The sequence below is a fragment of the Canis lupus genome, chromosome 2 (assembly GCF_048164855.1).
Source record: "Canis lupus baileyi chromosome 2, mCanLup2.hap1, whole genome shotgun sequence".
Lineage (NCBI taxonomy): Eukaryota > Metazoa > Chordata > Mammalia > Carnivora > Canidae > Canis > Canis lupus.
Window position 1 is genome coordinate 6,808,844 of NC_132839.1, and position 26,375 is coordinate 6,835,218.

A 26,375-nucleotide genomic window follows, 5' to 3' on the forward strand; every position below is an offset into this window, starting at 1 on the left:
CATAAAAATCAATAGATATATGACTTATTTAAGCATCTTTAATTATGAAGCTTCATTTTTTGTATATAATTTAGATTTTATCTTTAATTAAATCATATTGCATCATATTGTACAAACTCTACCCAAATATCTTCCCAGTTTTTTAAATCAAGATAGAACTAGTGAAACAATGGAATATTACTCAGCTATTAGAAATGACAAATACCCACCATTTGCTTCAACGTAGATGGAACTGGAGGGTATTATGCTGAGTGAAGTAAGTCAGTCGGAGAAGGACAAACATTATATGTTCTCATTCATTTGGGGAATATAAATAATAGTGAAAGGGAATATAAGGGAAGGGAGAAGAAATGTGTGGGAAATATCAGAAAGGGAGACAGAACGTAAAGACTGCTAACTCTGGGAAACGAACTAGGGGTGGTGGAAGGGGAGGAGGGCAGGGGGTGGGGGTGAATGGGTGACGGGCACTGGGGGTTATTCTGTATGTTAGTAAATTGAACACCAATAAAAAATAAATTAAAAAAAATAAATAAAGTTAAAAAAAAAGAACTAGTGAAACAAATAAAAAAAGAACTAATGAAACTATGCATTATTCTACTTCTAATTACTATGTTTCTTTTATGTTTTTTGACTCATAAAGCTGTTATCATAAGATAGATGCCTCATTCCCAGGGTAGAGAGTGGGCGTGTGCATGGATCAGTCTCAGGTAGACATTCTGTTACATTTAGTCAAATTTCTTGTTCTAGTAAAATAGATTTTCTCCTCTAAATTCTTTTATGATCAGAACTGTTCACTCAGAAAAAAAAAAAGACATTATTTTAGTGTGTTGTAGACCATGTAAGTACATTCAGAGATGTATTTATCCATACTACTACAAAGTGTGAAGCAAAAATACTATTTCTTCATTTCCCTGAAACTATTCTAATTTATTTCAGTATAAGAAAATATAAGTTGTGGTTGACTCCAGTAATTTTAGTTTGATCCTGCAGTTTGAGCGTTCTTTTTAAGTAACTCTTTTAGATTAATGTTCAGTCTTTAAGAACCCCTCTTTTCTCCAAGTTAAGCTCTCTCTTGGGTCCCATTGGTTGAGGGAGAGAAAATGCCTCTGATTTGTGCTTAATATTCTTGAACTGTTCTCAGGCCTGGTATCTATTGTGACTAGTTTCTTTCCTGAGAATTAGGTCAAAATTAGTTTCTAAAAGTTGAAACAGAAGGATTTCATGGTCTGTTCTCTCTCTCTCTTTCTCTCTCTCTCTCTCTCTGCTTCGTATTATGCTATGGCCTCTTTGGAAAGTCTTTGGTCCAATTTGTTTTTGTTTCTCTAACTAGTGCTATTTTTTGTTTTGTTTTGTTTTAAGTTCTAACTTAAGTTCACATAGTACCCAGCTCAGGTTTTCTGCTCTGCTGCCCTCCATTAAACCACTACTTTATACCTGATGGTGGAAATTCCCTTATGGCATATTATCTGGTAAGAGGCCCTCAGCTAAATACCATGCCTCCCACAGGGATAATCAGAACATCCTGGTCCCTTCTGTGAATCCTGGGAACTAGAGAAAAAGAAAAACTCAAGACCTCCTAGTCTTGAAATAGTGTATCAACTATTTTATTTTGATGTCCCACTATTCAGACTGCTCTGGAGAGCCTATAACAAATCTCTTTCAAGAGCCTAAAACAAAAAATCTGAATTCAGACAAGATCCCTTATACTTGCCATTTTTCTTAAGTAACCTAACACACACCTTTATCACATTGCACCAAAGACCAAAGAGCAGAGATCACTTCCATGTGCGTCTTTCCTTCTCTTTTCTTTCCATTCTTTCTTATATAATCACCCTTGCTATAAGAAATTCTGGTGTTTTTTACCTTCCATTCTTAATTGGGATTGATTTTATATCTTCTTTCCCTAGGGCGAAGGCCCTCATGGCTTATACTATGGGCAAAAAAATCTATCCTTCCTACATTGAGGCTGAAAGTTGATATGGGGGGCGCTGGGAGGCTCAGTCGGTTAAGGGCTCCCTGCTCAGTGGGGAGTCTACTTCCCCCTACCTCTCCCCCTGCTTGTACATTCTCTCTCTCTCACTCACCCTCTCTCATAAATAAATAAATAAATAAATAAATAAATAAATAAATAAACAGATAGATAAATAAAAAATAAATAAATAAATAAATATTGATGTGATTCATACAGTGTTGAATTAATAGGATAGAGAAATCCAGAATCATTTCTCTCTCGACACGTATGGTTTTAAAGTATATAGTAGTGTTGTAAAATAGGACTTTATTCATTTTTTAAAATATTTTACTTATTCATGAGAGACACAGAGAGAGAGAGGCAGAGATATAGGCAGAAGGAGAAGCAGGCTCCCCGCAGGGAGCCTGAAGCGAGACTCAATCCCAGGAACCCAGCATCAGGCCGAGAGGATCACGACCTAAGCCAAAGGCAGATGCTCAACCACTGAGCAAAGCAGGTGCCCCATAAAATAGGACTTTAGATGTAAGAATTTCTGTATTTAAAAATGTTAATTGGGGGCATTTGAGTGGCTCAGTAGGTTAAGCATCCTACTCTTTTGATTTTTGGCTCAGGTCATGATCTCAGGGTTGTGAGATCTGGGTGTGGAGCCTGCTTAAGATTCTCCCCCTGCACCCCCAGCCCTGCTCACATACATGCTTTCTCAAAAAAAAAAAAAAAAAAAAAGAAGGAAAAATTTAATCATATTGAGGGATTAAAAATCCTGTTGTATCAGAATTTTAACATATTTTTCTCTTCATTGCTATTAAAATAATTCTAAAGCATTCCCTTCCTCTCTCCCTTACCTGCCTTATCAAAAACAAACTAAGCAAAAACACAGACATTTAAAAAAATTGAATGCCTCAGGCTAACTAGCAAAAAAGTATATCAGCAAAGATCCATTAATATTTTTCAAATTATTACCCATTTTTTTTACCTTTTATATGTTATATATTTACATCCCTGATTAATTCAGATTATTTTTATGATATAAACATTAAAACAGTAGCATAAGCTGGATTCTAGTTATCTAGTGAGAATATTTACCAAATTGTTCCCTTGTGGTTCATATATTGTTTGCTTATAAGTCTATGTATGGATTTTGGCTAAGAATCCTCTAAATCTTGAGTGGAGAATTTTTTTGTGTATGTGCATTCATTAATCATTTTCTGAACAAAAGAACAGCAATGTTTTCATCAGTTTCTCATGGGGAACTCTGACACACAAAGTATTAAGGAACTTATCATTGAAGATATGGGAAAAAAATAAAGAATTAAGAAAGCCAAGTAAAATAAGAAACATAAAATGAGGAAATTCTCGTTAAAACATTAAAATGGGGATCCCTGGGTGGCGCAGTGGTTTAGCGCCTGCCTTTGGCCCAGGGCGCGATCCTGGAGACCTGGGATCGAATCCCACATCGGGCTCCCAGTGCATGGAGCCTGTTTCTCCCTCTGCCTGTGTCTCTGCCTCTCTCTCTCTCTCTCTCTCTCTCTCTCTGTGACTATCATAAATAAATAAAAATTATCATAAATAAATAAATTTAAATAAATAAATAAATAAATAAATTTATCATAAATAAATAAAAATTAAAAAAAAAACATTAAAATGGCCAAGCTAGAGTAGTGATAATATAAGGATAATGATAGAATTTCCCCGTCCAAATGTACTGATCTCACCTGTCTCTCCACATCCATTCATTGCTTTCTCTATCTACTTTCAATACAACTTTCAATACAACTGTCAGAGACCTAAAAAATGCAAATCTGATCGCATCAGTCCTCCCTTCGTAATTAAAGCAAGAAATCTATAATTCTTATTATCATAGTCTCATTCTCTTGTTTGGTATTTCACAAGTATTTGTATGTTAATTTAATAAGACAATGGAAGGATAAAGTATGGAAGCCAAACAGAGGAACTAGAGGTATTTGTGTTTTAATGTAAATAACTAGTTTGTCATGATGTTTTGATTATATCTTCTTTACTCTATATTGCCATTGTTAATTTATTTTAAACACCAAATTCATGCCATTTAGTTATTTTATGTGTCAGCATCCCAGAAGATAATGGGTTGGCGAATAAAAGGGGAGAAAAGATAAATGATTACATTTTAATAAAATAACTGATTACAAAGGTGTGAGATAGGTTGATGGAAATCAAGAATCATGGAGTACTTTCGGGCTAACAATGGAGAGAAACCAATGACCATAACTACTCATGAAAAAAAAAAAAAAAGAAGCAGCAGCAGGAGCTATCAAAACTCAGGGAAAGCTGGTAGCTATTAGGAGACAGCCATGATACAGAACCTGTGGTCTTAAATAGAGGAGTGCAGACAATGCCAATCCACAGTGGGCCAGAGGCAAAGGAACTAAGACAAGAATATCTTGGGTCTTTGGTTCTCCTTTGGGTGCATCTTATTAGTCATACCCAGAGAGAAGCCAGAAAGCAAAGGAATCCTATTGATGTAGTGCGACAAGGTTCAGAACTCTAGACCACAGTGCTTGGTGGAAAAAAGGTCAAGAGTGAATCTAGAGGAGAAAAAGAGTAACTAGATAGTAAGTGTAGGATCAGAGAGGATGAAACATCAGTTTGATCTTTTGAGACTATCTTAACTTGGGTCAGTAGCTAATTTTCAATACCTGTTAACAGGTCTCAGTTAGTGACTACTGTCATTGTTTATTTTTTCAATTCACTATTTTGGTGTCTCTTCATATTGTATGTTTGCAGAATAAAGAGAATATATATCTTGTTTTTGTATAGCCCAAAGAAATCTATTTAATTTTTGAAAAGTGTCATTTTAACAATATGGTATGCATGTGGTTTGTACATGTATATGTATTTAGCATTGAATCTGTTGTTGATATTATTTAATCCTTAGAATCAATGATTTGTGCATAACAAGTAAAATGATTCAATGATTAAGATAGATGCAAATATTAACTTAGGCTGTCATTTGATGTTGTTACACGTTACTATTGCCAAATATGATGCTATCTGTAACTTGATTACATATTTTTATATTAAGCAAATTTTCATGTAAAATTATGTGTTTGCCAGTATTCTAGCCTAATAAAAGCATAACGAAGAGATTAATTATAGAAAAAAGAGTAAAATAGGGGCTCAGTCAGTTAAGCGTCTGCCTTTGGTTCAGGTCATGATCCCAGGGGCCTGAGATCGAGCTCCCTGCTCAGAGAGGAGTCTGCTTCTTCCTCCTCCTCTGCCCCACCCCCCTCATATGTGCATACTGTCTCTTTCTCTCTCTCTTCCTATCTCAAATAAATAAAATCTTTTAAAAAATATTTTAAAAAAATTTAAAAAAGAAAAAAGTAAAACATATCTATGTTGGAATTTATTTTTCAAACTTTAATCCATTTACAAAATGTTTTCTATATTTACCATTGAAAAAACAAGCACAGACTAACTGTAGAATTATATACATTCTATAATAACAGAATTATACCTGCATTATTCCTGTTTCTATGTTTTGCTTAATAAATACCTTACTTAGGATTCAATTTAGCTTTCACCATGATAGAGAAAAGCTATTGTTTTAGTTTCTGTTTGCAACAGAAGTTAAGCATTTTGTGCAATTTCTGTATAAGGCAGTATACACAAATTACCAGATTTATGAATGGAAGATTTCCAACTTTTTTTCCTAGGTAGAAATACGAGGGAATAAAAATTGATACTGCACTCAACAGTTATATTAAAATGTGTAGTACATATCACTGTAGAGTGTAACATGGATGTCGCATAAATGAATTAATGGCTTCATTATCTACTGCTTAAAGAGGTAACAATACCACAGGGGCTCCTACTTGCTGGCACTTACTCTAGGCACTGCAGAAAACCCTCTCCAGTCTGGTAATACCCTAAGGAATTTGATGCAAAGTCTAATGAGAAAGCCCATATTATCTTACTTTATATTTGAAAAGTGGCACAGAGGCAACTGACTAAGCAACAACAGTATACTTATCAAAGGAATGGACAGAGATATAGAATATTGCATTTGTTAAATGGAAAAGAAGATTTTTAACATTTAAGATTCTTAAAGGTATTAACTTTTCCATATTCTTTTCATTTTTTTCTGAGATATTGTATTTGTATCTTAGCAAAACTTTTATTTTGCTGTTCTCCAGTATAATTTTTTTTCTGTTCCCAGAGAGACTTACTAAAATATAATAAGATAATGTTATTTCCCTGGTAAAAAATGTAGGAGTGACTCTCCAGGACTCAGTATAACTCAGGATTAAATATAAACTCAGGATTCAGGATTAAATATAGACTCATCAAGCTGATAACAGAAGCATTCGTGTAGGCATCATTGCTCACTATATTGTACATTACTTCAGAAAAAAGAATGTAATTACCCAAATAGTAATTTTATGGATAAATTATTGACTTGTTAAGAAGGCATAAATAAAATTAAACAGATTCCAGAAGATAAACTTGATGGTGATATGCTGACTGGATTGAAAGAGAAGTGGATCATGTAGGTGACCATATTTGAAGAAACAGCATTAATTAAGTTTAGAGTGAATAAAAGGGCATTCTAGGAAGTTGAAGAAATCCAGCAACATTTCATAAAATATTTCTAGGAAGACTTCAAAGCCTTAAGGTTTAACTGGATAGAAGTTGTCATCTTGAGCAAGAATTAAACAGTAATCTTATTTTTTCAGTTCCAGGAATGAGAAAATAGTGTTAGGATGAAGAGATTTAGAATGCAGGTAGATGATCTTAGTTATGGAATAACATGATCAATCATATTTTAGATGTTTTTATTTTAAGATAAAAATGAAACTTTCAAGTGCAAATTTACTCTAGAGAGCTGAAATTATAAAGTTAGAGCTTAAGGACAAAGCTAAGAATATAGAAATTATTAGCATAGAAGTAATAGCAACTCAACTAAAATAACAAATGTGGAATAGTTCTGACCTGTTAAGAATGCAGAGAGAGGAACTGAGTCATGTCTTTATTCTTTTTCATACCATTCTTCTTTTGAAGCTTCAAAACCCACATCAAATAGCATGAAATCTTTGTGGGTTTTTTTGTTTTTTTTTTCCCCACTAAATAATAGATGATGGATAGATGATAGAAAAATGATAGACTTTCTCATTTATGTTTCCATAAAATTATTTCTTCAATTAAACGTTTTAAATTCATTTATAATATTTTTGTACACATATCTCTGTTTCTGATCCTATAGTAGACCCCATAGATCTCCTTGGAATTTTACTCTTAATTTCAGATTAACCCGCCACAGTTGGTAGATGCTAGGCCTTGTCCTCTATATATTTATGCCACTACTCAAACACAGGCTTAGTTCCTAAAATAAGAAAACTGCTTTTAAAAATTTTGGTATACTTACTAATGAATATCAGAACAACAAGACCTCCCTGACACACACATATAAATATATAGGAATTTGTAACAAGGGTTCAGTGTGAGTCATATTCACTCAAAATCACCCGATTATAATACCAGTTCTCAGATATGTTGATTTTCTATGCTTTTATATAACAGTGTCTTCTGAATTCTTAAACCTAGACACATCCTCCTTAACTGCAGCTGATGAACTTCATCTAAAATAGGATCATCTGACAAAACCTACCTAATCTTTCCACCAACAAATTTGCTAGTCTGTTTCCTTAATCTCTCCCTTTCCTTAGGTGATGATAGATGGACTTCAATCCTGTCTAGGGCTAGCCATTCTAGATCTTAACCAGTCTCGCCTCAAACATTTCCCCTTTAGTCTAATTCATTAATTTTCCCCACTTTATTGGATCATTCCCATTAGCAAACAGACATATGCTATTTCTCTTCTTAAAAATTAATACTCTCCATTGATTCTGCATCTTCCTGTAGCTACCACACCATGTCTCTATTCCACGATACAGATTCATGGAATAATGGGATAAATTCTTAACCTTTCCCTGAATCCTTTATATAGATTCTAGTCTAATAAACCCATCGCGATTACTATAGTAGAAATTCCAATGGAATTTTATTTAATCTCTCAGGAGAAATCAGTGTAATTGACCTCTTGCTCCTTTGTGAAATTCATTCTTCTCTTACCCTCTATGATGCCACATCCTTCTGAATTTCATTCTACCTCACAGCACACACTTATTCATGCTCTCTTGCCTGCCTCTCTTCTGGGTTTGACATCTAAATGTCAGACTGCCCTAGAATCTTTGTCCTGTGTCCTCTTGATTTCTCTGTGTGACATCATTCGATTCTAAGATTTTAAATGAAATCTATTTGTCATGCATCTGAAACCCTGGACACACCCATAAAATCCAGACTGGTATCTTTAAATGCCAACTGACCTGCCCATTAGGATTAGAAGTAGCATCTTGAACTTAATAAAACCCAGTATGTCCTTGCGTATCTGCTTCCTCTACAGTCTCCCAACCTCAGCCAATGTTCCCACCCTTCACCAAGTTTTCTTCAAGACAACTTATGACACAGGAGAGCTTGGTTCTTGTCTCATGGAGTTGAAGAATGAATCTCGCAAACAACAGAAGGTGAATAAAGCGATAGAAGTTTATTAAGATACAGAGAAAGCTCTCATGAGTGAGGGAGGTCCTGGCAGGGTTGACACTGAGGGCTCGTATGTAGGCTTGGTCTTTTATTGGAAGCCAATCAGGGATCCTAAATCCTTTAGCATTACCTACTGATGTCACCATTGAGTAAGGACTAGTGCTAACATCTTTAATGGCTTACTTCTTCTTCTTTGGGGTCTGGTTATTCTTTGTTGGTCACAGATGACTGTCATAAAAAAGACACCCTCCCCGCCCACATCTGGAGCAGGGTGGTTTGGTTGGTTCCTGTATCTCTGGTTTCCTTACACCTTAGCGTTTTGGGGATTTTTGTGAGCCTACTTCCGTGGCCCCCTACCTAGCCCTGCCTAGCCCCATTTGTCCCTAACTCACCTAGAAGATATTCCTGATTTTTTTATTTTCCTGAAATCCCTACATTTGACTCAATTCCTATTGATTATTTTCCCAAGACATGTAATAAATCTGTCCAAACTATTTGTCCTGGTTTTATAGACATTGCTTACCTGAGTCTCTTTGCTCCAGCTGAATAGATTTTTATTTTTTACTTTCTCCATTAAGCCAACCTAGTTTTTACGGAGCATTTATCATAGTTGTTTTCTTTGTCTGTAATGTTCTTATCATTGTTATTTGCTTACCTGGCCTTTAACTGAAATTTGGAACTCAAATTAAGGTCTATCTTGGGATGCCTCAGTGGTTCAGCGGTTGAGTGTCTCCCTTCCGCTTAGGGTGTGATCCCAGGGTCTGGGATCAAGTCCCACCTCTGGCTCTTTGCAGGGAGCCTGCTTCTCCCTCTGCCTGTGTCTCTGCTTCTCTCTCTCTGTATCTCTCATGAATAAATCAATAAAGCCTTTAAAAAAATTAAGCTCTATCTTAACTAATTTAATTTAAATTGAGCCAGAAAGAGGTTGACAAAGACACTCTCCTTGATCAAACTTTAGACAGACTTTTGAAAGCCCTCCCCTCAACTAGTCCTAGACTTTGGCCCCAGTCCTTGCTTGGCCTGCCAACCTCAGTTTTAGCAAGAATCCTGCAAAGCCAGTTTAGAGAGAATCCCTTATCTTTGATATCTGATCACCTCGTCCTGCCTTCAGCAAGAATTTTATCAGGTCAGTTAACAAGAATCCTCCTACCCTTGGCGTCTCCCCTTAGAATTTCCAATCCACTGATCCCTTCACTCTGCTCATTAGCTATAAATCCCAGCTGTCTTTTCTGATTCAGAGTTGAGCAGGATCTCTCTTCCCTGTTAGAATATTCTTATTGAATAATAATAATATTGAATAAAGTGCTACTTTTTAAAAAAAGTGTTAGGATTTTTTTTTAATAAAGTGTAACCACATCATTCAATCTAAACTAGTCACCAGTTACTGTCATTCCCCTCAGATTAATTTATTAATCTATGTAGCACTTACACTGCAAGTAATTTTAAAATTCTTTCCTACATTTCTGTTTTTTTATTCTTCCTTTCTTTTTCCATTCCTTTCTTATTTCATTCTTTTCCTCTTTTAATATTAGGTGTGGGTTTTTTTAAATTTTTTTTTAAATTTATGATAGTCCCACAGAGAGAGAGAGAGAGAGGCAGAGACATAGGCAGAGGGAGAGGGAGAAGCAGGCTCCATGCACCAGGAGCCCGACGTGGGATTCGATCCCGGGTCTCCAGGATCGTGCCCTGGGCCAAAGGCAGGCGCTAAACTGCTGCATCACCCAGGGATCCCAGGTGTTTTTTTTTTTTAACTTTTTCTCCTTTCCTTTCTTCATTGCCTTTCCCCACTATAATATAAGCTTCATATAAGCAGACATATTATCTCTCTTTTAACCACTGTATCCTCGGTGATTGAAGAGCAATTGCCATGCAGCAGGCTAATAAAAACTTGTAAAATCACTCAGAGAATCATTACAAAATTCAAGTGCATATTATGATAGGGATAGAGATGAAGGAACTAGAAATTAGGACAAAGATAAGGAAATATTTCGCCACAGTAGAAGAGTCCTACACAGGACATTATAAATGATATGATGATGGACAGGAAGGGGGATGTATATGGATTTATGGTAGATGTTAACTGAATAAAAACAAGTAAGATCATGTAAGAAGGAGTAGAAATCATTAATGGTCACTCTCCAAATTAATCTAGCTTCTAATAGTATTTAAATTCACATCTTAATATGTAATAACAATGGCACATTAAATATACTTGTTTCTTTTCTCACATCTTACAAATAGAATTAATATTAAAAATACTTAGGATTTTTGACATATCTCAAAAATATTTATTTTAGGACTATTTCATTAAGTCATTCTGTTAGTCACTGATACAGATTAAGTAGCATAGAGAGATAGAGTGACTACTTATTGATCAGGCATAAGCTCAGTGATATCTACTTCTTATTGGAATCACTCAAGTCCATGGTTCTATTTTCAGTTTTTTTATGTCCATGAGTACAATTTTATATGTTCTCCTGGGTGACTAAGCTCTGGGAAATTAAATGACACATGGATCTGTTATGATAACCTGTATGGCAATTTACAGATATAAAGTGAAAGTGTAACTACTGAGGACATCCAAATGTGTCTTCTCTACCCCCAAATAAGTATTTAGGAAAGATACTATTTTGGAACTTTCTTACTAAAGTCAGACTCCAAATAAATAAATAAATAAATGGCCAGATTCAGAGCAAATAACAATAGTCTAAGATAGTCTGATGTATCTAGCTCCATGACAAGCCAAAAATTTTTAAAATCTGGCTTTAATAAATAAATACAAATAATCCTATTGACCAGAAAGTTAAGTTTTCATGCATTAGGTTTTATTTATTTTAAGTGTGATAAGAATAGAAACAAAGTATTAAGAGCATGATATGTAAATTTACACTTGATAGTCAATCTGTGTCTAGGAACTTAAAGTGCAATTATAGTTACTGAGTTTGTTTGTTTTAATGTACTGACATCTACATGTCTGAATAACTGCTTAAAATGAGATTAATCTTGTAGGGTAAATATGTACTTGAAATGCTCTTGTGGCCTAGTCAGAATTAGGTCAGGTTTGAAATGCATCTTGTTGGTGATTTGTTTTTCTGAGGCCTTTCAAAAAGACAAGGAAGGAAAGAGAGTAGACCTCAGATGTCCTATGGAGTTCCAGACAGATTTCCCTGGTGAAAATAAAGAGAGTAAAAAGCAGAGAGATCTTCAAAGTGTTCCTCTTGATTTGCTAAACTTTGGACTGTGCTTTTTTTTTTTTTTTTCATTTTGATTCTATAAAGCATTTAGTTTCTTTCCTATTTTCAAGACATTCTAAGGTCATGTATTTACAAAACTATCACATTGCAGCCTTTTGTTTCCATTGCTTCAGTAAAATATTTTGAACCTCTCTGTTAAAGAAGAACCTTTTTATTCAAAATCTTTTTCCAAAAAAAAACTATGACTAATTCAAAAGATACAAGTTTCTTGTCTTCTATGACAGCAAATTATAAGGCAAAAATCTCTGTTCTCTTCTGTAGTCTCCTCTTGGTTGCTACAAAGAAGCTCTCTACAAGCAACGCCATGACAGTAAAATTGGTAGTCCAGCAGCAGCATTGTTTTATCTCGTGGTGCCCTGAAATCTGTGGCAAGTTAAATGGAGACTTTAATGAGTATCAATCTTTTTTAGCACTATCTTACTGTATTGGTAGATTCCTCGATCTCTTGTTAAGAGTAATGACCCTTGGTCTGACCAAATGTAGCTGAATCTGAACCCTCCACATTTGCAGGACTATACAGTGGACTAAGGAGTCAACAAAACATGGCCATAATTTGTCATGGGAATATGTAACCAGTTCATATATATCTGTTATTAATTTTTTAAACCTATTTGTTGAGTGCCTACTATATTTGAGATTGAGGGGCCTAAGATGGTAAAAGAAGGTACGTGTTCACATGGTGCTTACGATGCAACATGGAAGAGACAGAAAGATAAATTTTTAAGCAAATATGGTAATTTTCAATGGCATTAAATGTTACGAAGGTAACCAAACAAGGTTGACATGGTGAGAAAGGATGAGTGAATAGGATTAGCGACTTTAGATATGGTGACAGATAATTTTAGGCAGATACTATCTCTGAAGAGGTAACATTTGATCAGATCTGAATAAAAATGCTGACCATGTGGAAACTTGGTATCAGACATTTCATGCAAAGGGAATAGCAAGTGTAAAGGTCATAATGGATGTAAGACCTGGAAGTATTATAGATTCAGGAAAAAAAAAAAAAAAGCTAATGTTACTAATCTACTATAGTACACCAAGGGAAGTGTAGCAGGTGATGAGGTCTCAAAGAAAGTGAATAGCCAAGTCATGTGGCATTATGCTGGGTATGTAAGGAAAGTGGAATTTTATTCTATGCACAGTGAACATTCACTAAGGAACCACAAATAGTAGAATAAGATGATCTGATATAAGGTTTCAAAAGACACACTTTTATTTTTCTCTTTTTCATTTCCTCTCTTTTATTCTTTCTATTTCTCTTACTTTCTCGATCTTTGATTAATGTGTGTGTGTGTGTGTGTGTGTGTGTGTGTGTGTGTAGGGTTATGTGTGTGTTCACCTATATAAAATCAGTCTTGCAGTGATCCATGGATCTATGAAGTTCAACCATATTGAGCACTCAGGGACTCATCAACATTTTCTTTTGACTAATGATGTGATGTGTCCCAGATGTTAAGTGAACCCATTCCCAGATGTCCTCCATATTAACCAATCTCAGATATAATGAATTGTAACTTTATAAAGTGTGTTTTTAAGATTAGTGAAGTAAATGGAGTGTCAGAGAGATTTAGTTAGGAGGTGGGAAACACATGTTTGTTTTAGGGTCACTTTTGAATATGTGTGGGGGCAATAGAGCCTTCAAACATATTTTTTAAGTCTGTTTTCACTAATGGGTTTGTGTGAGTAGCTATGGGATATTTTCAAGGGTTCTTTACAAGTGCCGATTGCCATATCACAATATGGTTCTTTTTTATAAGGAAATATACAGTTTAAAACCTTCCTTGACAAGCTTTTAGAAGTTTATCAACTCATTATTAATTTTTCATTTCCACAGACCTCTGAATGCAGCAGATTAATGTTTGTATGTATATGTGTGCACATTTGAACCATTGTGATTTAATTAAAATAGAAATATTCAAATTACAGAAATGTTGTGCTTCATTAGAAGATCAGTGCCTGAGGATACCTGCTTAGTTTCTGGTGAAAAGTTACAGTGGCTCCAGACCTCACTCAGAGAAGACCCATAGGGAGATCTGGACCATCACTTACCTAGTGAGATGATCCTCCCTCCGAGAACCCAAGGCCTCTCTTTTTTATCTACTTCATCCATCACATTTGGTGAAACACCCAAGGGCCCAGTAACAAATAGAGATTACTAACACTGCTTAAACTTTCTTGTTCTGCTTCTCTAGTTATAGATGTTAGATACACATACAAAATATGGAAGGAAATCTCAGAATTCTTAGCCACTAATTACCAATGCATCCATCTTTCATTGAAATTCTCAACTATTTTCATACATCAAAAGGAAGGATACTTATTGTCAAACTATAAGTAGGGTTTGTAGCTCCTGAGGCAAATAAGTTATAAAATTATAGGGAAGTTAAATAACATCAAACAGTGAAAAGTCAACTTAAAACATATTGCTTCTTCACTTGAGTTTTTGGACATTCTGATTTTGTTATAAAAATATATGACATGTGTCTTAATAATAATCTCTAAGCAACTCCAGAATTGTTTCTTAAAATACTATTCAGTACAAAATGAATAATTTGATTCGCAACAGGGGTTTATCTGGAAAGAAAATTCTAATAAATCTTCCATCCCACTGGGATATTTTGACAAGTGCAATAACAAAAGCTGCGGTTGGCAGTCTACAAGTGATATCTTGGCCTGTCACCGTAACTCTGACCATAGGACTTGAATTAGCTTCCACACAGTTTAATAATAAAAGCTTCTGCTTTTGACCTTTGAGGAGATGCTCATGAATAGGTAAGCACTTTTGGTTGTTTGTATTAGAAATCTTTTTTTTATATAACTATTTCATCATTTAGGCTGATATAACAGAATTTGTGATATTAAATGAAAATCTATTGAATGATAGTGAAAGTAGTTAATTCCTTATTTTCTTGAGAAGGTATATATAATTTAGGATTAAAAAATCTAGGTTTATTCCTTCTTCATCCTTCTCCTGAGGAAGCAGACTCCTTGAGTATAAGCAGGACAGAGGGCCTCAAACTATTTGCAGAAAGGCTCTGAGGGAGAAATATAGGGAGAACATAGGAAGTCCTAAGAGTGTTGACTATCTATTGGCAGAAATGTGAAGCAGCTGAAGCTCCTGGTCACTCTGCCTAATGCCCATGTTATGTTCAGTAGTGCACAATAGAGGAGGGATCATTGTGAAATTTAGGGGGCAGTGTTGCTTGCCATAATATTTGGGCACTCTAAGGCATGTAGTGAGCACAGGCTGGGGATGTTAGATGCAAAGGCTGAGGTTGTTAGGAGCACTGTGAGGAACAATCATGCCTCCTATTAATATTCAAGTAAATGCAAAGTATTTATAATTAGAAAGTGATGTTAGCTGAACATTAATATACAGTAAATTTTCCCTGAATACAACTAGTATTATATTAGATATATATTAAAAATCTAATTTGGTTAGAAAATTTTATGTTTGAAATTTGTTTTATGTTTTTGTTATATTTGGAATTTTACCAATGATTATTCACCATTGAGAATTTGGAGTTTTCAGCTTAATAAATTTGTTCCAGTCAGCATTCATAGTGATTCTACATACTGGTGCAAATATCTGATTCCTTCAGTATATGTTCTAGAATTGTCATGTTCAAGCATACATGTATAGAAATACACATTATTTCATTATTACTTAATTTTCTTCTCTGTAATGAGGAGCATGATATCAATTATTTTGAAATTATGTACTTAGGTTCCTTATTTTGTTTATGAAGTTCATTTCAGGAGAATGAAGTCTTTTTTAAAGATTTCATTTATTTATTCATGAGAGACACAGAGAGAGAGGCAGAGACATAGGCAGAGGGAGAAGCAGGCTCCTTGCAGGGAGCCCAATGTGGGACTCGATCCCAGGACCCTGGGATCATGACCTGAGCTAAAGTCTTAACCACTGAGCCACTCAGACATCCCAGAGAAAGACTTTTGAAACAGCATCTATGTGTATGGTAGTGTTGAGAACAAATGCTGATAGAAGTTGTGCAGGGAATAGTTACTGGAAAGAGTAAAACTACTTGGGTTGAGTCAGATGACCTGGAGGCTCTATTTTGTGGAAGTTTGTGTCTCAGAGGAGGCTTGAAATTTTAAGCACAGGACAGTCATCTGCAAAATAAGAATGAATACATATAGTATACATATCTCTTATAATTTATGAGACATACAAAGTCTGTATGTGAAAGTTACTTTCTATAAATTTTAAAGGATGGTATAAAGAGAAGCCATTCTTACTATTACTCAATAAAAATTTCTACAATGAATTTTTCCCTCTATGGGCTTATTTAATTTCTAAGATGATTAATATATTTGTCACGGACATTGGGATTAACCATGATGAAAATAACAGAACTTTCTTTATTTCTAAACAAACAATTCTAAGCCCATATTTAGTACAAGGTATTGTCCTAAGTCCAGAGGATAAAAAGAATGAGTATGTCAAATGTATTCTGCAGTTCAGTTATTTTTATCATCTGTACGTAGTTACATTTAGCTTCTATACAGAAAAATTGTGACTTGCGGTACTTCCTTTTAAGGTGAAATTTTTGACCTTTAATTAATCTGCACATTATGGTAAGAAGTTTGACTCTTTTTTTTAGAAGTTTGACTTTTAAGTAAATAATTTAGCTATATAGATAGTTGAAGATAGACATAGATGTAGACACAGATATGAATAGAGATAGATGGCTTGCTTGATCACAGTCCTTTAGGAATGACATTACTATATTACCCTCTAGGCTGAACTGCTCCACACATTCATGGAACAATACAATCCAAATGAAATACTATTTAACAAATCTAAAATCCTTTTAAAAATTGTGCTTATATTATACTATTTTAGATAGAAACTTATTTTTAATCGATATTCTTATTTTTAAACTACACAGTTTAAATGACAGATAATGCAAATAACTGGGTGTTTCATATAGTGATCAGGGCAGAAAAGACAACCCCCCAAACCCAAACCAGACTTAAAGCCTTTACAGAGGATATAATGGACCATTTTGGAACTTTTTACCCTCCTCTTACACAGAACACATGACTAAATTTCTCATGAATTCTAGAATGATGCTAATAGAGTTTCTTAAAAAATTGCAATGCAAGCAATGTTTTAGAAAATCTATGCTTTCTATTTGTCAATGAGAATGGTCAGAACTTCCTGGTGTTGCATTATTTCAACATGATTTCTGAAATGTTTATATTTTTGTTTTTATTTCATTTAATTTTATTCTATTGTATTTATTTATTTAAATCACCAATGACTCAGAACATACCAGTACAGGAATGCAGTTTAGAACAACACTACTAGCCTTTCTTTACACCAGTTTCAACTAGTCTCCAAAATGGAGTCCTTTTTCCTTTTTCCATTGTTTCTATTTCACCCATTGAATTCCCAACAGAAAAGACAAAGTATATACTACATCCTTTCTAGTCAAAATGGTGAAATCTCACTTGGACGTTAAATTTTTGAATTCAGAAAATAATTATTGAGAACCACTTTATTTAGGACAATGTTAAAAACATTGAATGAGTTGAATTGTGTCCCCCAGAAAATATATGGTGAAGTCCTTACCTTCATTACCTCAGACAGAATGTGACCTTCTTTGGAAACAGGGTAATGTAATTATTTAAGATAGAGTCATTCGGGTGAGTCATAATCCATATAACTGGTGTCCTTATAAAATGGGGGAAACTTGAGCATACAGACACAGGGAGATGCCATGTAGAGATGAAGGATGAGATTGGAGGGATGATTTTATAAGCCAAAGAATAGCAAGGATTTCCCTTCATCATCAGAAACTAAGAATGAGGCTTAGAAGAAACTTCCTTTGAGTTCTCAGAAGGAAGCAATCTTGCTGACCCGGTGATTTTGGAATTTTAACCTTTAGAAATATGAGACAATGAGAAAAAATAAGTATGAGACAAAATATTTCTATTGTTTTAAAACATCAGTTTGTAGTTCTTGGTATCATAGCCCTAGGAAAACTAATAAGAATTTTGGTACCAAAAAGCAAGGTTCTGTTGTGATAACTAAAAATATAGAAGTGGTTTTGGAATTGGGTATTAGGCAAAGGCTAGAAGAGTTTCAAAGTACATGATAGAAAATGTTTAGTTGCTTTGAAAAGACTGTGGGTAAAAATATGAATGTTAATGTCAATTCTGCTGAGGGCTCAGAGATCTGTAGAGGAAGCTTATCATCTCTAATGCATAAACATATGCATATCATTGTCTGGATGCATATATCACCATGAACAGATTGTTGCTAGAAATATGAATGTTAAAGATGCTTCTGATAAAATCTCAGAAACAAAGAAAATATTATTGGACATTGAAGGAAAGGTGATCTTTGTTATAAAGTGGCAGAGACTTGACTTGTGTGTTCTGGTGTTCATTGGTAGAAAGTAGAACTTTTAAGTGAAGTACTTGGATATGTAGTTGAGATTTCCAAGCGAAGTGTGGAAGGTACAACTTGTTTTTTTTTGGTCCTGCCCATAGTAAAATGCAAGAAAAAAGAGATAAACTAAAAAACCAAAGAAGGAATTGGTAAGCTAAAGAACGATCACTTAATGATTAGGAGAATTTTTAGCCTATCTACGTTGCTTGCTCTGGACACAGGGCCAAGGGTACAACTGAACAACGATTTGTTAAAGAGCTTAGGTGGGATTCGTAGATCCAAAAACCTTTTCAGCAAAAGCCAGGAATAGAGCTACGGTTTTCCAGGAAGGATCTATAGAGAACACTTGTATCTAGTAGTGTGAATTCCTTTGACATCCCACAGATGACTCACAAGGTTATTGAAAATGTTATACCAGCATCAACCCTGCCATCCTGGACTGTAAAGAACAGAGACTTGGCAAAATGGAGGAAGAGTGACTCCCCAGGCAGAGCCTTGGAATAGAGACCTAGGCCCACCGTATCTCCTGGCTTCTAGAGGGTGAAGCCAATGCCCAGGACTGAGGGATTGAGGCCACGCTGTAGGCTCAGAGGACAGAGCATCAGACTATAGAAAATTATTCTCAGGCCTTGAAATCTAATGGAATTTGATCTGCTTGATTTTGGACTTTCTGGGAAATTTTGGCCTCTTTTACCTTTTGTTCCTTTTAGAATTTTTTTGTTTTTTGAATGAGAATATTCGTCCTTTGTCTTTTTTACCATTGCATTTTAGAAAGTAGATAACTGGGATCCCTGGGTGGCGCAGCGGTTTGGCGCCTACCTTTGGCCCAGGGCGCGATCCTGGAGGCCGGGGATTGAATCCCATGTCGGGCTCCTGGTGCATGGAGCCTGCTTCTCCCTCTGCCTGTGTCTCTGCCTCTCTCTCTCTCTCTCTCTCTCTGTGACTATCATAAATAAATAAAAATTAAAAAAAAAAAAAGAAAGTAGATAACTTGTCTGGTTTCAAAGATTTGCAAACATAGAGGAATTTTACTCTGGAATAAGTCACACCCTGTGTCCCCTATAACTAAGGTGAATTAGATCATGAGATTTGGAACTTTGAGTCGATGATATTTAGAAGAGATTTTGGATTTAGGGTTGATCATAGAATGGGTTAACATTTGGATTTAGGGTTGATCATAGAACGGGAGACATTAGGATGGATGAATCTATTTTGCATGTAGGAAAGACATGAGTTTTGGGAAACCAGAAGGAAGACTATCATGGGTTGATTTGTGTTGCCTAAAAACATGTGTTGAAGTCCTAATCCTGATTACCTCAGAATGTGACCTTATTTGGCAGATGTAATTAATTAAATTAAAATGGGGCCATTAGGGTGGGTCCTCATCCAAAATGACTGGTGTCCTTCTAAGAAGTGAGAAATTTGGATACAGACACAAGGAGAATGCCTTGTGAAGATGGAGGCAGGATTGGAGTGATGAATTTACAAAGCAAGGAATACCAAAGATTTTTGGCCATCAACAGGAGCTAGGGGAAGGGCAAATAAGAGAGTCTTCCTCAGAGGACTCAGAAAGAATCAACCCTGGCAATACCTTGATTTCAAACTTTAGTCTCTAAAACTATGTGAGGAATTGGCCTATGTAAAAGACACATTTAATAATCTGATGAATAATTTATGGTAGAATTTAACAATCACATAATTTAGAATTAACAGTTATTGTCCCAAAAGAAGAAATGAACATCTATGTAGATGTTGGAACATCACATAAGACTAAAATGATCAAGAAAATTAATCTGGAAAAACGACTGTCAGAGATCTGCAGGATGTGTTCTTCACTTAATTTTTAAAATATATTTAATTGTCATATGCATATATTACTGCAAAGTATACTGATTTTAAGTATGGAGTCTAGTAAATTTTTTGAATTTTTATCGATGTCATTGTAGATTCACATGCAGTTGCAAAATATAATACAAAGAGATACCTTATACACTTCATCCAATTTTGCCTGAATGTAACATTTTATAAAACTATAATATCATAACCAAATTATTGGCACAATCCAATGATCATATTCACTTTTCATTGGTTTTAATTATACTCGTGTGTGTGTGTGTGTGTGTTATGCTCTGTACAATTTATCATTTGGGTAGTCATGATCCTGAACACTTCCAAAACCACAAAAATCCCTTGTGTAAACATAAGTATCACTTTCCCATTCACCCCATCTGTAATCTATCACTAATCTGTCATTCTTATCTAAATTCTGTCATTTGAATGCTATTTAGATGGAATCTCATTCAATACGACTTATTGTTGTTGTTGTTGTTTTCTTCAGAACAATTCTCTCAAGATTCAGGTAATGCTTGGCTTATATCAGTGTATCTACATAATTCCTTTGTATTACTCAGCAGTATTCCATAATATCTATCTATATCTATATGTCTGTCTACCACAGTTTGTTTATTGACCTGCTTAAGGACATCTACAATGTTTCCAGTTTGGGAATACTACAAATGGAGCAATTATAAACATTAGTATACAGGTATTTGTGTAAACATAACTTTTCTTCTTTCTGGAATAAATACCCAAGTATGCAGTTGATTGGTCATGTGGCAGTTGCATCTCAAAGTCAGCTATTAGCAACCTTAATAATATCTATAACTTTAATTCCCTCTGCCATGCAATCCAACATATTCACAAATTCTGAGAATATGATGTAAACATCTTTGAGGGGCACTATTCTCCTTCGTTTTGTCTGTTTTTCTCTCTCTTTTAAAAAATTATTTTATTTTATTCATTAATTTATTATTATTTATTATTTCATTTTATTCATTAATTTATTTTAAGTTATTTTATTTATTCATGAGAGACACAGAGAGAGAGACAGAGACATAGGCAGAGGGAGAAGGAGGCTCCCTGCAGGAGCCTGATGCGGGACTCGATCCGGTATCGTGACCTGAGCTGAAGGCAGCCGCCCAACAGCTGAGCCACCCAGGCGTCCCGATTTTGTCTGTTTCTCAAGAAAGCATTTCATTTTTTTATAAAAGATTTATTGATTTGAGAGTGAGAGAGTGCAAGAGTGAGTGCAGGCTGGCGGGGCAGGGGGAGAGGGTGAGAGGATCTCAAGCAGACTCCGCCGTGAGCATGGAGCCTGATGCAGGGCTCAAGATCTCACTATCCTGAGATCACAACCTGAGCCAAAACCAAGTTGGTTGCTCAACCGACTGTACCACCCAGGTGCCTGCCCCAACTTTGCTGCAGTTGTAGTACAGATACATTAATTTGATAATAAATGACATATTTACTACGTTGAGTCTTCCAATCCATGAACATGGCCACCCTATTTATTTGAATATTTCTAAAGTTCCCTTTTTAAGCATTTTGTTAAACAGGTACTGTATACATTTCAATTAATACCTAAATGTTTCATTTCACTTGGAGCAATTGCAATGGCATTGTGTTTTTGTTTTTGTTTTTAATTTTGGTTTCCACTTGTTCATTGCTAGCACACAGAAATGCAATTTTCAAAAAAATAACAGCTTTATTGGAATGTAACTCACAGAATATAAAATTCACACTTCAAACTATACAGTTCAGTGGGTATTAATATGTTCATAGACTTACATAACTATTACCACTATGTAATGTTAGAACACTTTTATCATCCCCAAAAGAATCCCATACCCTTTAAACAGTTAATCCCTGCTCCCACCCCTACTCACAACATATGGCAACCACTAATAGGTTTTTGTATCTCTGGATTTTTCCCAGTCTGGAAATTTCATATAAAATGAATCATACAATATATGCTTTTTTTGTATTGCATTTTTGACTTATCATGTCAGGGTATAATATGGATTAATATTTCATTTCTTCTTATTCAAATAATATTTCATTCAATGTATCACAATGGGGCCATTCATGTGCTGATAGACATATTTCCGACTAGGAATAATACTGCTAGGAACAATTGTTTACCAGTGTTTGTCTTGACATATATTTTCACTTTTCTTGAACATATAACTGGGTCACATTGTAACTCTATGTATAACTCTTTTATTGTCAAATCAAAAAAAGGATTTATTTTCTCTAATGGAAGTGTTTTGACTTTAGTCATGCTTTTTCTGAATCTATTGAGTTGATAATATGGTTTTCCCTTTCATTCTTTCAGTATGGCTTATTATACTACCCTATTTTCAAATGTTAAATTGACCTTGAAATCTGGGAACAAACCCTGCTTGATCATGACATATTATTCTTTTTATATATTGTGGGATTATTTTACATTGTATTTTCTCAAGCATTTCTGGATGTATGCTTATGAGTGATATTGGTCTATAATAATCTTTTTCCAAATTAACTTTTTTAGATTTTGATTTATGGTCTTGTAAAATGAGATTCTTTCTTCTATATTATCTGAATGAGTTCCTGTAAGTTAGTGTTATTTCTTCTTGTGTGTACTTGTCAGAATGTACTACCAGTTATTTAAAACTTTTTTAATGGAAAATTTTGAAATTTGTACATTAAATTTATTTAATTTGGGGGCATTATATTTTATATATCTTATTATTTCAGTTTGATGGTTTTGCTTTAACATAAATTTGTCTATCTCAGTTGTCTCATTTTTTGAGGAAAAATGTTAATAATATATGTTATTTATTTTTTCAGTGTCTGTAGAACCTTCACTTTTGTCTTTGATATTGATGCTGGGAATTATGTTTTCTTTTTTTCTAATCAGTCTTGCTAAGAGTTACTGTTTTTAAAAGACCTTGTGAAGACATGCTTTTGTCTTTGGAGATTGTCATTATTTGCTTATTTCCTCTTTCATGATTTATTCTTGCATATTTATTATTTGCATTTTTACTAACAGGGAGTTAATTTGCTCTACTTTGAGGGTTGGATTTTAAACATTTGTTTAATTTAAATTCAGGTCACCTTTGCTTTTTAATAAATTGAAGATAATTTTAATCCCCTATCTCCAATAGGGTCCGAAACTAAATACTTTAAGTCTGTTAGAGCTCTGATTTGAGTCTACCAGACTTGGAAATTGTGAGATCACTTGTACATAAGACCTCCAGCATACTGTTATCAAGACTGGACATTTAAATGCACACAAGGACCTCCTTTTGCCAAGGGTCCCAGATTCAGAACACCTGGCTACACAACCACTTAGTAAGATGAAATGTGATGTAGGCTACATTAGCATGGATTTGGTGAAAGAATTTAATGTCATAATTGAAGCTGTATTCTTGCTAATCAATTTTGGATTTACCTGTGCCATCATGTTAGGAATTGGGTAGGCAACAACGAGACAGTTAAGAGTTAAATTTCCCTGGCAGGATTTAGTAATTATAGATATTGATTACTTTAAAACATCATTGAGCTGACAGGATAAGAAAAGCCCACTTGTCTCACTGTTTGGTCCCTTTATTTCTCACAAGATGGATGAGTTAATAAACAGGGAGCAAGCACTCCCATAAATTCAGCATCTGTAATATTTGTCACCTTCGGAATTACTTGGATGAGAGGAACATCCTTTATATGAATCCACGGGAGAGAACTAGCAGACTTTCCCTAGAATCTGTATTCCACACTGTGATTAATACTATGTTTATGTTTAAAAAAAGACAGTATCATTAGGCAAAATGCAGTGAGAAAGATCCATGTTTCCCAAACATGCATCCCAAACATACTAAGGATCTTTGCACAGGCTATGTGTTGCTCTGTAGCATGGTTTTGTTACTTCTTATTCTTAGTAGCATAGCTTATGAGTAAGAAGTTGGACGGCGTATTACAGACCCAGATACTGACAATTTCTTGCTAGGAAGCCTAACATACTTTGTCTCCAACTTAGAAATAGAACTAATGGGTATTTTTATTTTTTATTTTTTTTCTAATGGATATTTTTAATGTTAACATAAATATCAACTATTTAAATTCCCTTACTTTAAAATGGAGGGAACTGAGACTTAGAGAGGACATCGGACTTTTCCAAGGCTACGTGAATGAATATTCAATAGCAGAGCCTCCTAAATACTCCCATCCAAGTGTAGAGGAATTAAACTTATTTAGTAAATCATGGAGGGTCTATTCAGACATTACATGGCCCACTTTTTCTTTTCTATTTTATAAAAATGTGGTAATTATATGTATCTAAATTTGATTTAGTCTGTGAATGAAGTACTTTTTTTTAAGGAAGTAAATGTCCATGCTTCTTCACATTTGGAATTGAAAATTTTGAAAAATACGTAGAGGACATAAGGAGGGTTTGGTGTTCTAAAATGTGTGCTGAGTTCATAGAAATCTTAATGTAGATAAAAAAATGAATATTGTTCAACTGATATGAGTTTTTTAAATAACAAAGAACCAGAATTATTAGCCTATAATTATGCCCATCATAAGGTGGACTGATTTAGCATTTAAACCTAAATATTTATTCTACAAGATTTGGCATGTTATTGACTTCTTGTTTACTTGATGCATGTCTAGAGTCTCTTTTTCAAGTCAGATTATTGTAAAACCAGATTTCCAGACATACTTAATATGGAGCTTTATGGTTCCATTTGACTGGTCATTGGTGAAATCCTTTCGGGAGTCAGTGAGCATGGCAATCAATGTCAATCTTTATTACCAGAATGACTGTTAAGAGTAGTGGACATGTGTAATGGCAGGAGTTTTGTGCAGTGTGTATTTTTACTATTTTGTAATTTGAGATTTTATTATCCCTTTTTAAGAAGAGGCCTGAAGGGTAAACATAGTTACTTTAGGGTCTACATAATTCTAATTTAATTGGTCAATATTTGTCATAAAAATAATCAAATTTTAGTTATTAGAATGCCTCATCAAATATAAAAGGGAAAGTCATGACTTCATTTAAAGGCAATTTTTTGGCCTCCCCCAGTATCTCTTTCTGACTTGCTTAGGTTAGAAATACTCAGTACAGAGAGAAGAGGTATGATCAGCATCTTCTTTGTACTGTGTTCCTTTGTCACCCTTTCCTCTGCTGTGCTTCTGACTCTTCTAAAATCTCACATAGGAAATAGGCAGAGAGAAGAATTAACATAAAGGAGCAAATAAGTTCTTTTCTAAGTAGTCAAGGAAATATGGGATTTTGTGAATGTTTAAAGATAGCTTTTCACTTTTTATGACCACATTTGTTAATAAACAAGACTAAAACCAAGAAATCCAGTTTTAGGAAACTAAAAAAAAGTGATCATACTCTGCACTGAGACAAGAGATATTTACAAGATCAAACCAACAGAAATTTGAAGTTGATAAATGGGAAGTATGCTTTTTAGGAATCTGGCTTTTGTGACTGGATTATTTCTGGAAGTGTAAATTGTGGCATATATGGAAAGAAAAAACTGGATAATGAGGCATTTTCTTAGGTATTTTATTTTTCTGGTGATTCTGACCACCAGAATAATAAGCATAGTATGTGCTTGACTTCTCCCTTGGCAACACATACATCTGTTTAAGTAGTTAGAGGTGGGTGGGAAAGGGGGTTTGTTGTAATAAATAAGAAAGAAAATATAATTACATGGAATAAATGGATTCACATTAATAGGATGAGAACTTGGAAGAGTAGGTTTATTATGAATTGTTGAGTGAGGAAGTGTTTCTCTATTTGTATGGCCTTGTACCTTTTACACTTTCCCTGAGTAACTTCTGTCTCCTGAAATGCTATTTTCTTTTTCATTGCTGTGGAACTGGACGAGGTGAAGATGGAGGGCAGTGGTAGGGATGTTACTTATCCTTGGCTCTTTCTAATGGGAGAGACAACTGCTACACTGAGGCCAAAATGACATCTATTCCCTTATTAGGCAGATATATGAATGTAGTGATGGTAACATCCCTTGTATGTCTTCATCAGCATAAGCAATTACATTACAACTAGTTCATGCTCACACTTCTATAGGTCACAAGAAAAATTTTAATTCATTTTATATTGCCTAATGAATTCAGTTATTAAATTAACGTTGTTAAAGAAAATCAGCTTTAATTTTATTTACTTAAAAAAAATCTTGGCTTCAACATAAATGATCGTATTCTTGAAATGTGGTTATTTATGTACTAGTCATAGTTTATTCTTTCTATTATATATCAAAATACATTGACAGCTCTTAAAAGTTTTAAATATCCCTCTGTG

The 26,375-nt window shown here is 34.5% G+C and overlaps 2 long non-coding RNA genes across 16 annotated transcripts in view; one reads left to right on the top strand and one right to left on the bottom strand.

The window, feature by feature from the left end:
* The window catches only part of LOC140611795 (uncharacterized), a 148,669-nt gene extending 140,443 nt beyond the window's left edge, over positions 1-8,226 (bottom strand). For 7 of the 14 annotated variants that reach the window (XR_012013050.1, XR_012013055.1, XR_012013044.1 and 4 more), the window contains exon 1: positions 8,081-8,225. This is a non-coding gene — a long non-coding RNA (uncharacterized lncRNA). Of the gene's footprint in view, positions 1-8,080 lie in introns of all 14 variants that reach the window. The other 7 variants (XR_012013037.1, XR_012013056.1, XR_012013040.1 and 4 more) reach the window with 2 other exon arrangements.
* The window catches only part of LOC140611791 (uncharacterized), a 60,004-nt gene continuing 41,770 nt past the window's right edge, over positions 8,142-26,375 (top strand). Inside the window, exon 1 of one of the 2 annotated variants that reach the window (XR_012013013.1) lies at positions 8,142-8,532. This is a non-coding gene — a long non-coding RNA (uncharacterized lncRNA). The remainder of the gene's footprint in view (positions 8,533-26,375) is intronic. The other variant, XR_012013015.1, reaches the window with a different exon arrangement.